Below are 13,336 nucleotides of genomic sequence, written 5' to 3' on the forward strand. Positions count from 1 at the left end.
TGTTAACTTTAATCAGTAATTACTAGATAATCTTTTTTCATATTCTTAGATATCCAGTGCATTAGTTATTCCTCCTTTGGCTGAGATATGAGAGAATCAGAGTGATTATAGGTTTTATGTGGTGATTTATAGGAAGAATAGTTTATTTAGATAAATATTCAATGGAGGCATTGTTGCCTCACTGTTTATTTGTTTATATGTTTTTTGTGATGTTTTATTAACCTTCTTTATTGTTCTTTTTTTAAAATCATTTTGCAATGTAATGTTTTCATGAGGAGTGGAGGTTCTAATGGGTGTGAATTTTAGTATCCTTATTAGAAATCAAATACCCTAAAGGGGATTCAGCATGTAATAATTTATGTGGCATCTTGTTCTTTCCTTAATTTTTCACATGGGTTAGTGCATAATGAAATGGAGTAAAGAATTAATATTCTTTCTTTGTACTTATAAATAATTTGTTTTGCTTATTAAAAGTGAGTAAATTTGCTGTTCCAAAAGCTGGTGACTAAAGTTATTGGTTCTTAAATAATCTTTCTTGAATATTAAAATCTACTTATTTTATGTCAGCTTCTTTGAAAAATTGTTTTGTTATCTTTTGTTTTCTTGACTTGCCAGTGTAGTCCATTCATTCATTCACTCGGTCACAAAAGGCAATGGGACCCAGACTCCACTGGGACAAACAGACCACTCGGTTTGATGCTTCTACTTGCCTCTTTAATGCTGCTTCTGGTTTTTCAAGGGCTTAAGCATGAAGAAGCCCTGAATAAAAGCAAACAACCTGGCTCTAGACCCTTTATTCTATAGCTATGGTCCTTCGCTGTGCACCATTAATGATAGAGCATCTGGGAGCTGGCTGCATGTTTCTGTTTTTCATCCAGTTGTTTTGGTGTCAACACACTTTTGTCAGTGAGGCAAGAGTTATGGAGCAGAAATTTGGAGAATCTCTATTTTTAGTTCACTAAAGCTCTCTGACCCTTCTCTTCCTTACACACATGAATTTTTATTGTTTGTTATATCCACTCTCTAAATTCACAGAACAGATCTTGGGCTTATTTTCACTAATGAAGGCTCCTTTCACTTTGGATTGGGGAATAGCTATCATAGTTTTAGGATTGGTCTCAGCTATCATTGATGTTCGACTTAATTATACACATTTTTAGCAAGTTGTATATATGTCATCAGAGCATTTCACCACAGAACGTATAAATTAGTCCTATAATTACAGGGAAATGTCACATGCATCTCATTATCACATGGCAGAATTTGTCTTAGAGAAATAAGTAATTTCATTCTAAGAAAAGGATAAAGTTCAAGTATTTCTGGGTACTGCCAACACCCTGATGCATAATTGAATAAAAATGATTCTGGAGGATTAAATATGAGAGATGAGAATGATTTTCTAAAAATCCAGATTATTTGTTGTTTTTTTTTTTAAGATTTTATTTATTTATTTGACAGAGATCACAAGGAGGCAGAGAGGCAGGCAGAGAGAGAGGCAGAGAGGGAGGGAAGCAGGCTCCCTGCCGAGCAGAGAGCCCGATGTGGGGCTCAATTCCAGGACCTTGGGATCATGACCTGAGCCGAAGGCAGAGGCTTTAACCCACTGAGCCACCCAGGTGCCCCTAAAAATCCAGATTATTTCCAAATCCGGATAGAAATTGCTCCATACTCTGTTATTTTTGTTTAGATTTGGCCAAAAGTCAGTGGAGTATCTTGACCCAAGGACCTCATAGAAGTGATCATAGTTCAGTGAGATCTGAATCAACTCTTCAGGTAGCTGATGTGGATTATGTCTTGAGGCCCTGGGTAATTTCCTAGTCCTTCGACATCCTTTTCTATGCGGTACGTGTGATTCATACTTCTCTTCTTCAGATTCTTTGAAAGTACCAAATTTTATCTTGCTTCATGGCCACTGCCCATACATTTTTCTCTGCCCAGAGCTATTTTCCTTGTCTGATTTCCATGGTTTTTCCATTCTCATACTTCAAGTTGCAGCCAAGTATCATCACTTCTGAAAGGCCATTTTTTTGACTATTCCATCAAATTCCCTTTTTCTGTTATTCTGATTATACTTGTCTCTTCCTTCATTTTACTTGGCATAGCTTATAATTGTGGACTTATTTTATCTCTGTCCTGTCCCTATTCTGACCTCTCAGGGACCATAAACTCCAGAGGGATAGACACATATAGTAGGTGTTCAATAAATACTTGATGACTGAATGTATGTTGCTGGTATCAGGGCTGGAACTGAACTCTAGATCTCCCAATTTCTACTTGCTGTGCTTCAGCCACTGTGCACTTCTACCGCAAAAGATACTGAATTATTTTGCCCTTTCTCCATAAACGAAGTAAGGCTCCACATGGCCTAAATTCAACCAACATGTCATTTCCATGTTATATTTGGAAAGCATAAAAGATACAAGCAATTAAGGCCTCCCTCTGTATATTATTGATGTGTAATACATCATCAAGAATAGCAGGATGCTGAACAAAAAAGTGACAGTTTCTTTTGACAGCTTAAATCTTCTGCTTTTCAAAAAGCCTGATTGACACTGAAGTCAAAAGCTACCTTCTTGAAAGATAAATCATTTATTTTTGGGGGGGGTTTCCTCTGAATTTTGGCAAATTGATAAGAAAAGCATAAAAATAGGCCTTATTTCTATGGAATTCAGCCTTATTAAGCTGTTTATTTTCATAAAAAAACCCTCAAACTGATTATTCAACACCATATCTTATATATACACACATGTGCCCAGACATGTACAGACACAGAAGCCCATCCTGCACTTTTTTCAAGCACAAATTATCCTGGAGGCTTACTTGATTGACTTAGCTGTGAAATAATTTTCTTGTCTGTGTCAGGGATAGATATGTCAAATTTTTTTTCAGATTTCTCTTAGCAACACTCAGTTCTTTTGCTATCTTGAGTAGAGCCTTCTGAAGTTTCCTTTGTGGAGGAAATAGCATATTTGAAAATGTGCCAGCATTTTCTTTTCCTTTTTTAAAAAAAAAAGATTATTTATTTATTTACTAATTGAGAGAGAGAGAGAGAGAGAGAGAGCGAGCGCATAGAAGGGGGGAGGAGCTGAGGGAGGGGGACAAGCAGACTCTGTGCTGAACTCTGACTCCCATGCGGCGCTTGATCCCATGATCTTAAAATCATGGCCTGAGATGAAATCAAGAATCGGATGCTTAACTGACTGAGTCACCCAGGCACCTGTAAAAATGTACCAGCATTTTCATATTATTATGTTATTACTAGATAAAGCAATTTATATAATTTTAGAATTAGAAGGTTCCCTAGAGATAATCTGGTCCAATACCCTCATTTATTATTTTATAGTAACAAAATGAACTTTTATTTACATAATGCTTTTTTGAAATGTATTTGAAATAAAATTATTGTGCATAAGAGTCTTTAAATAAAGAATATTTAAACATTTTCTTTCCTCTTAAAATAGAGAGGGAATAGAGAATTTAATCCCCTGAACATTTTAGCAACATTTTAGTCTAAGATCTTACTTATGTCCACATTTAGATGTTTCATCTCATATTTTCTAAACCCTTGTAGAGAATACCTGTTTCATCTTTTTTCAATCTGTGAGGACTTTCTGATAAATAAGTTGTCCCTATGCTAGTAGATAATTTGTGGGTTTAGGGAACACGATGTCTTTAAGCTTCTTTTGAGGTTAAGAATTTTGATAATAGAGTAGCAGTAGTTACAAAGGACATGTTGATTTTGGGATCAAAGCTTGCTAGCTTTTTAATTACATTTAAGGACCCTCTTTACCTCATAATTTCAGATTGAGTAATCTCCCTCTGAGACCACACACTACTCTTTCTCTCAGGCAGGGTGGCCAGCACTGTTTTCCCTCTGTCCTGAGGTAGCAAGCCATTCATCTCATCTCTCCTTACTCTCTTCTAAATGTTTGCATTAGGAGCTTTCCTAATTTATTAATCTGCCCAGCAAATAATAGATGCTCAGAAAATATTAATTGAATATGAATGGAAATGTAGTTGGTTATATTTTGCCCATAAATGTTATTTATTCAATTTTCAAGTTTATCTAGCTGCTAAACTTAACACATTCATGTGACTTTCTATTACTTGTAACATATCATACCATTTATTCTATACATGAATTTTTTAGTGTATCAGATTTCCCTGAAAATCTGATGAAGTAATATAGGAAGAAAAGGAAATATATCTGAAGGTGAAAAATGAGACTTGTTCTTACACTTCAAAACAAAAGATTTTATGGTTCTTAAAGGCAGGGACTATGCCGTATGTTTATTTTATGATCTCCCCATTTTCATCCACTGTTCAAGTTAAAGAGAAGATTGCTATCTTTTAGAGTTTTTTAGAAAAGAAATTGTATTAGACTCAAACACTTGATATTTTAGGACCAAAGGGAATTTCAGAAATAGTCCAATCTAGTCTTTTCGTTTTTCAGATAAGGCAATGGAAACATGAGAGGTTGTTGCCATTTGCACAGTGTATGTATACAGGGACTAATAATAATTACATGTATTCAACACTTAGGCTACTAAGTATGATTCTAAATGCTTTTCATGTATTACCTCGTTAATCCTCATAACTCCCCGTTGAGGTATGTTTTGTTTGTCGATGAGAAAAAGAAGCCCTGGCAGGTTAAATGAACTCCTCACCCCCACATGGCTAGTAAGTGGTAAAGCTGGGATTTGGATCAACCTCTCTGAGGTTGACTTTTGTATTTAACCTCTCTGAGCCTTACAGATGCTGCATATGCTATATTGTCTCTCTTATTAGAGCCAATATGTTCTGAACCCTGATTCCTAAGCCTCTAATGTTTTCCTGTTCTCTGAAAAGTTTAGAGATGGCTGAGTGTCATTAGTGAGGAAGAGATATTAGAGCAGCAGTGGAAATACTGGGGGAGAATAATAAAAGGAAGCTGGTGAAATGAGAAGAGGATACCAGAGATCTCTTAGGAGGTGGGATGGTGGTGTGGAATTCTGAGGGAGGGGGGCAAGTAATCATAAAACATTACTGGAAGAAAATAGATCTTCCCAAGTAGCCAATGTTCAGAGGAATTTAAACTGATTTTCTTGCTGTTAGATGGGTGGTCCTTCCCAAGAGGAGGAGCAAAGCAAGAGATAATTGCAAAGCTCATCTGTAGGAATCTCTGTTAGATACCTTCCTTATCGTGTCTTGCCCTCTTCTGAAATGAATTTGCTATTATGATTGTTATTTGTCTTTTAAAAGGATCCCTCAAATGATATTGGAAGGACACCTAGGCAGAGGACATAAAGGCCACTCTCTTCATTTGGCTTCTTGCTGAGGTGTGAATATTTAAGAGATGAGGCGTAAAATCATCACTATTGATGTTATTTTGCCTTATGAGGGGTTCTTTCATAAATGACACAGAGGGCAAGTAGGAAAGGACAAAGAACTTAGACTCCTCATTTAGTTTCCTGCTGACGTGTGAATAATTCAGGGGTGGCACATAGCGTTTTTATTTAATACCATTTGTTAGCTCATGCAGCAGTTGAATTGCTGGAGATCTCTTACTGGAGGTCTTAGTAGGACTGTCTTAGTAGAGTAGCACGGGAAGAATTCAGAACTATTTGCAAATTCTGGTTACTAAGGGGTGCCTTATAAACCAAATAAAATGAAAGGGAAACTTAAGTGTTATTTACCATAAGGTTAGTACAAGGCAGAAGTTTCTGGATTTTTTTTTTTTAAGAAACACACTAAGATCATGGATTAAATGTGTTTAAGTGAGAGAAATTCAGGGTATGAAATTCCACTGTATATGGTTCTCTCTTATATTGCCATTTGGAAAGTGTGCTTCAGACACATAATCCTAAACCCCAGAAAGCAAACAGTTAAGCTGGCCACCCAGTTGGCAATAATAGAACAGAACGTTGTAGCCAAAAGTTACACAGAAGTGTCTTACTATCAAAGTTAGTTAGTGGCCTATATCTTAATTTTATGAACGACAGTAAGCCTAGTTTGCTGATCACCAAGCTAGGAAATGTTAAAGTCAGAGGAGAATATTAGTGTTAGGTATCTATTTGAAATGATTAGTATTATAAGATTGAAATAACTTGTTCTAATAGATGACTCTAAATATATATAAGGATAATTATCCTGGGCCATGTCTAACTTAGCTTTATCATGCAATGTTAAATGATTTTATTTGATAATAAAATACCAAATGAATCTAGTAGGTCTAGACTGGACAAATTTACCATAGACAATGAGTGCCTCGGAAATGGTGGGTGCAGAATGTATGATAATAAAACAAAAATATATATTGTTAGAGGCTTTTGCCTTTCTCTTACCAGATTGTTACCATTTTTCTCCCCCGATCCTAGAAGAAAATCTGCTATTGACTGAACTGATTTAATGAAGGAGTGTTAAATATTCAACAAGGCAGCAGAACCGCTCACATTTTTATTAGCATATAATTTTGAAGAAACAAAACAAGTCTAAAGGAAAGACAGAGTCTGAGAGATAAGCATAAAATAAGGTCATGTTTTATGGACTAAATTATTTGGCCTCTCTGATTTTCTATGACAGCCACATAGCAGAGCCATAGAGCTTGTACTTAGAAGATTGGTTCCATTACTTCATACTAAATATTCTACTGACAGCTGGTTTGGACATACTGTCATTGGAAAAAGTCTGAAGGGGCTACCACAAAGAAAAAAGATCATCTTATTTAAAGAGAACGTAATTTATAAAGTTGTTGGAAGTACGTGAGAAAAAAATAAGACTAAGATCAAGAGAAAGAGCTTCTAAAATAAGTTGTTGATGTGTTGGAATCAGAGAAGCTGAATATACTCATATACTAAATTATCATCTCTTGAAAGTAAACAGAGAGATGTTTCCAAAACAAAGAAGAGAGATTAATGAAACATGTACATGCGGATGAATTTTGAACGGGGCATATAGGTAACTGTTGTTAGCAAAGAACAGCACAGAACGAGTCCCTCTCCCTCATAAACAGAAAAGTGAAACCCCATGCTCCTTTCTACCTTGCCAAAAACTGTGTGACATAGTTGGTTTAAACCCATGCCATCAATTTAGGAATTTTGCTTTGGAAACCAGCCAGTGAAGTTGGATTATATCTCCAGACATCGCCTTCTCTCTGGAAAACTACCAACACATTTTCGTTTTACAAACTGTTTGTTTTAATTTTTAACCTGCATTAATTTATTCCATTCTTGGCTCTCGAATGTCCCTGAAGGAGTTTTCGAATGATTATGCAAAACGCTGCTTGCTTTGGAACTTCCATGTAGGCCCTGGAGATGTTGGGAAATGCTTGTGGGTAATTTTCAGGCAGAAAAAAAGGACACCCAGCTGAATGCTCAACTGTAATTCAATTGGGAAGTTCTGATGGCATTCTAAAACCGGAAAGTACAGTTTGAATGCTTTATGAATAATACCACATTGCCAACATTGAATTACAGCTAATATTTTTACTCGAGGACTAGGAATACTAGGAACATAAAACAATTTTATAGCCAGTTACCTTTGAGGTTGAGGGAGATGACAATTCATCACACCAGAGGTCTTTAGTGCATGTCACAGAGAAAGATTGTAATATGTGTAGGAATGAGGGCTTGCCACTTGTTAATCTATAAGGAGAAGGATTTTAATATAGAGGACACTGTGGTCTGCAAAGCATTATAGGGATTGCGATATGAGGACAGGATTGAAATGCTTTTGAGGATACCCAGGTTGCCAGGGACACGAATCCTAGTCCTCATGCACACCACATTGATACTTTCATTGGAAGAATTCTATTGAGAGTAACCTTTCAGCGAGGGAGTATTATCTAAACAGAACACAGTCATTTCAGCTGTTAGATGAAAACTTACATTTTATGAGCCTAGAAAGAAGTGAGTTGAATGAGTTGAATGTTATCGTGAGATAACACATGGTCCTGAGGCACCCAGGGGTGCTGATATCTCACATCCCAGCACAAGCTCAAAACCCTACCCTGCCTGATAATTTGTCAAAGTTATTTTAATTTGAGCCATAACCAATTATTTATGTAAAAATGTACTGCAAAGATGATAGTTGGAAAAAAGAGATGATAGTTGGAGAGCAAGAACATGAAAATGTATTTTTTTCAGCCTTGTTGAGATTAATGAACCCTCAAAAATGTTATTAACTTTGCAGAATGAGTACCAAGTCTAAACAGTTCTGCATTTAAAAATGTCTTGGCTTTCTTCTTAGAAGAATGAATTAAGTTGATACTCATGACTGAGCCAGAAATGTACTCGAGGCAGGTGCTCAGCACATTTCTCTTGCATGGCTCACCCTAAGAATACCTTAATTTTGCCACAAAGATTCTAGTTTTGCTCTTTGGTCTTATTTTGATAGCTCTATTCCCAGTGGCATGGGAGTATGAAGAATAAATACCCCATGAGGCTCATGATTCAGTTCCCTTTGGCCTTATGTTGGGTTTCACTATTTTTTTTTTTTTAAACCCAGGGATATGTGCTCTGCCTGTTGTCCTGCTTAGCCAGAGCACTACTAGAATGTGGTGCCTAATCTCTCCCAACCTGCTTCACGGGGATCTGAGGAATCCTAGCAGACTCTCCAGGACATGCCACAAAACAGATTAGGGGCTGGAAAATAAGAATTATTAGAAGGTGGTATTACAAATACAGAACAGGGAAAAAACCCCTCAGTGGCTCCTTGGTTATGGTTCTTAAGAATGTGCAGAATTTTTGGACAGAGGGTGTTAAGTAGCTTTATTTTTTAATCTTCCCCGTGAATAGAATAAGAGTAAATGACCTTAAGCAATGACTCTAGGGGTTGAGACTGAGCTAAGAAAAAGCTGCCAGTCTAAGATAGTCAGCAGAAGAAAATTAATAAGAACTAGAGGGTGGTGGAATGCCATAGAGAGGAAACACCTTGAAAAGATTAGAAAAGGAAAACCAAAAAAAAAAAAAAAAAAAAAAGGTGATATCTGAAAAAGAGTCATTAGCTGTGTCTGTATCCTCTCAAGGGGATGATTGCTTGATTGAAGGATTGTGTTCTCCTAGCCATCTTTCGGGGACAAAGGATATGGTCAGGTAGAGACAATGATTCTGAAAGCTGCTTATGCCAGTCCTCCCTCCCTTTCTTTTGTCCTTGTTCTGATGTAGTTCAGTGTGTGTGTATGTGTGTGTGTGTGTGTGTGTGTGTGTGTGTGTGTGTGTTAGATTGAGAGAAGGATTTGAAATAACATTCCCTTGCTGAAAGGAAAGTGTCAAATAGAATGACAGTCCCTCTCTCAGAAAAATTTCCATCCTGGGGATCCCCTTTAAAGGCAGAGACTCAAGCAATGATGAGAAAGGTGCCTTTAGACTTGCCCTGTAATGAGATGTTACAAGCCATTAATTTTATGAAACTCCAAAGAAACCACAACCAGGCCATTAAAAAGGGGAGAAAATAGATCTTATAGGAATCACTGAGAAAATACTAACTTTCCAGTTTCAGTGAATGAATTTGACTGTGTTTTCTTTTTTCTTTTCCCTTTCTCTGTTGCATCTGAAGCTATAGTGCTTAATTAGCTTTTGCCTTGTCCCCTGAAACTCTTGTAAAATGCTTTAGTTCTAGGGTTTTCAAGGAATCAGGGAGCTGAGAGCCCCAAGAAGGGAGGAGGTCAAAGCAGAAACAGTCATTCAAGAGACTTCAGGAGCTCTCCACTGTTCTGAAGATGAGGCCCATGCTTTTAGTTTACAAGGAGTCAGAGTTTCATACCTCTTCCTTCATCCTCTAGCTTTATTTCTCTACCTGAGTCCCCTACCCCCACACCCATACTTCTCTGTGTTTTGACATGCTGTGCCTCTCCCTTCCCTGGCCTTGGAATATCCCATTTCCTCTTCTTTAAACTCCTTTCGCTAGGCTAACACCTACCCATGGTATAGATTTAGCTTAGGCCTCACTCTCTGCAGGAGGCTGAACCCCCATCATACACCCTTCTCCTCCAGTTATGGCCTCTTGGAGGTGCTTCCACCACACCTTCCATATCTTGCTGGTCATCACACTGTTTGATAATTTAGATGCCTGTTTACTCACTGTGGTTGTCCTCAGTGGACTATACATTCTACTGTTATGTGCCAGAAGAGTTCTTACAAACTCGCTTTTGTGGAAAGATTATTTCAAACCTGGAGGCTTCCTTTTAGTTGTGGCAGCACGTAAGGAACCCTTCTAAGGGGAGACCAACTATACAGTATGTGTTTTCTCTGAGTGCCCACTCCCTTCCATCTTTGGGTTTGTTTTTTTTTAAACGGGGGTTGTGAAGTATGAACCTGGGATTTTGAAAAAAATGGAGGTTTTAGTTTCATTTGTGGTTGGCATTCAGGAGTTTGCTGGTGGTGTTAAGTCCTTCTTGTCCTGAGGATTGATTGGAAATCTTGGTTTTTATCTAAAGCTTTTATCTTTCCAGGGTCATTCCTCAGTTGCTCTTGCAAAAACACCTGAACTGTGAGAATACCTCTAATGTGATTAAGTGAAGTGGGTGTGATTAGTACTTGCCTCTAGAGAAAGTGTTTGGTGCTTAGGAAATATGCAAGTCATCCTTGAAGGCCTCCTCCCTTTGAACTGCAATTTTTCATTGTGAGAGGCAAGATACATTGACTGCTTTCCATTTGCCTCGTAACCAGGCATCTTACCCCAATGACACAATATTTTTACTCTGTTATACTCCATAACATTTGCTAAGGTTTTTAAGTTTTAATGTTTTGCTAAGTTGTACTCATACTGGTTTCAGAATGCTATACCAAGAGGAAAAAGGGGGAAAAAATAAGCTTTCAGCTAAGGATGGTAATAAAATCTACTTCTAAATTGCATCATTTTATTGTCTTAAATTGCAGACACATAGTGTTAAAAAACAATGTGTATTATATCAGAATTTATCTTACATAAGTATTTTCAACATACTCTCAGCAATCCCTCTCTCTTCCATCTGCGTTATTCAAGACAGTAGCTCCCAGCCACGTATAGCCATTGAGCACCTGAAATGTGGCTAATTTGAATTGAGATAAGCTATAAATGTAAAACATAGGCTAGATTTCAAAAACTTAGTTAAAAAAATAAAAATACTTCATGAATAATTTTTATGTTGATTATAAGTTGAAACTGATGATATTTTAGATATCAGGCTTAATAAAAGATATTATTAAAATTAATTTCATTTGTTTCTTTTTACTTTTTAAATGCAAAGAAAACTTAAAATGATACACATGGCTTACATGTATGCCTTACATTATATTTCTATTCTACAGTGCTGATCTAGCCAGTGTCTAAATAATGAAGACCTTTGTTTTCTTTTGCTAGAAAAGGAGGTTATTTAGTCACTATAGCAATTAAAACTTGGTAACTGGTTGATTTGTAGAAATGGGATCCCCCAAAGGCAATTAAATATCCCTAATGTCTTGGGATAAACCACTCACAATGCTATTAATAATTATAATGACTCCAGTGAACTACTAATATGATTTACCTCTTTGAGTTTTTTGAGATAATATGTGAAAAGAGGTGACCTAAATAATATTGCCTTGTGGAGAGAAGGGTGCAGGTGAAAACTATGGGGGAGCAATGTAAAAATTATTTTCAAACATGATACATAGTAGTAATGTGCTCTGTTTTCTATGGGTTCAGTGAATGTATAAGAGAATAGACTTCTTTTGGTTTATGTGAAGACTTGTCATGCCAGCAGCATTGGTATGTAGCTGTATAATCTGTGTAACCATCCTTTTAAATGGTGTGTGATATTTTATTTAATTGATACATTAACCTTTATGTAATCATTCCCTTATTTTTGGGTACTGCGTTGTTCTTGTCGTCCCCCCCGCCACTATTAATATTGTAGTGATAAATATCTGTAGAACTCTTTCTATATTTTGGGTAATTTTCTAAGGATGTCCAACTGATTTTGAAGTAGATAATGAGTTATGTAGGGGTGGAAAAACCATTCAAATTCCTGGCTAGAACTGAACAAATTATCCAAGTAGGAGGTAGTTGAATATAAGCTGTTTCTCATCTGTCTTGCATTTCTAGGGTAGAAAAGATAAATGGGGCAAAGATTTACCAAATGTTACATGAGGTTGTTCCCATTGTGAGAACACTGGCCATAAAATAGTGATAAAACCAACAGATCTTTTGGATATTTCCACTTCAATATCTAGATCTTGTTAGAACCGAAATCTTGAATGTAAAGTTTTAGCCCCATTGAACAACTGTATCTAAAGTAGTCCAGCTGAGAGTGCCCTGCAGCTATATAAAGGCTCATAATTGAACAGCATCACATGTGAATTAGCTAAATCTACATACTGGGTTTGGGATGAGAACAGTATTTGTGTTTTAGACCTTTTAGTTCCATAAAAAAGGGTCTTGGAAGAAAGGTTTCATTTTGCCCATGACTATATGTTTGTAAGTTTTATTTTCAGAGCAGATGTTTAAAGGCCCGAAAGCTGCGTTTACATTTTGTGAATATATTTATTGTCTTAATCACACAGAGCTTCTGTGACTGGTAGCAGGTTAGAAATTGCAACTCATTCCAAATAAAGTTGGGCGGAAATAGGAAGGCAACGCAAATTAAGGCAGGGCACTTTAATAATGATCTCTTTTAAAATACAGCTTCTCATTATCATAATGTTACAAACCCCGTTTGTCGCCAGAGTTCCAGGGTTCAAGAGCAAGTGTTGAGAGCTCATTCATATGGAGAGAACGGAGCAGAGAATGTATATTCAGTGAGGCCGATTTGTGTAGTTTATGTTCTATGCATATAGAGCTGTTAATTTTAACACAGTTGCCCTTACTCTCAAGAACACCTGCTACCCGAATAATCCAGTTATAAAATCAACTCTCCCAAGATTTACTACTTCTATTGCTTGGTTTGAAGAGCAATGCTTGAACACTGCTTCTTTGTAAGAAGGTTTTTAAGTTTCAATTGCTGTGATACTGGTTGAACACGTAAAAGATTCTAGGCACGTTGCAGACCATGACTATTGCCCCTGCGTTGGACATCGCGGATTCTAATGACGGTGTGCTGATAATCTGACGTTGCAGGTATGGGAGGAGAGGTGTTCCATTTAGAATCAAAGCATCTGGCCTGGGTGCTGGCTGTGTTGGGCCAGTCACATAACTTCTGAAAGCTACTGAATTTCCTTGTTGGAAATTGAGTGCAGAGTGGATGGTCCCAATTGTTTTTGGATCTTGGTCTGCATAATTTGTTCATCTTTCCCAACCTTTGGGTCAAATAAAATGGAACTTTTGTTTTAAGTGGCATTCCTAGGACACTATCTTTTGCCAGTACCTCGTCTCACTCTCTGAGCTCATCCATTCCCATTGC

At 37.0% G+C, this 13,336-nt stretch overlaps 1 protein-coding gene across 1 annotated transcript in view; it reads left to right on the forward strand.

The window, feature by feature from the left end:
• SLC44A5 (solute carrier family 44 member 5) overlaps positions 1 to 13,336 on the forward strand; it is a gene marked incomplete at both ends in the record, with an annotated part of 379,734 nt that overhangs the window by 112,223 nt on the left and 254,175 nt on the right. The gene's annotated exons all lie outside the window — the stretch shown is intronic.

Source organism: Martes martes (genome assembly GCF_963455335.1).
Source record: "Martes martes genome assembly, chromosome: 4".
Taxonomy (NCBI): domain Eukaryota; kingdom Metazoa; phylum Chordata; class Mammalia; order Carnivora; family Mustelidae; genus Martes; species Martes martes.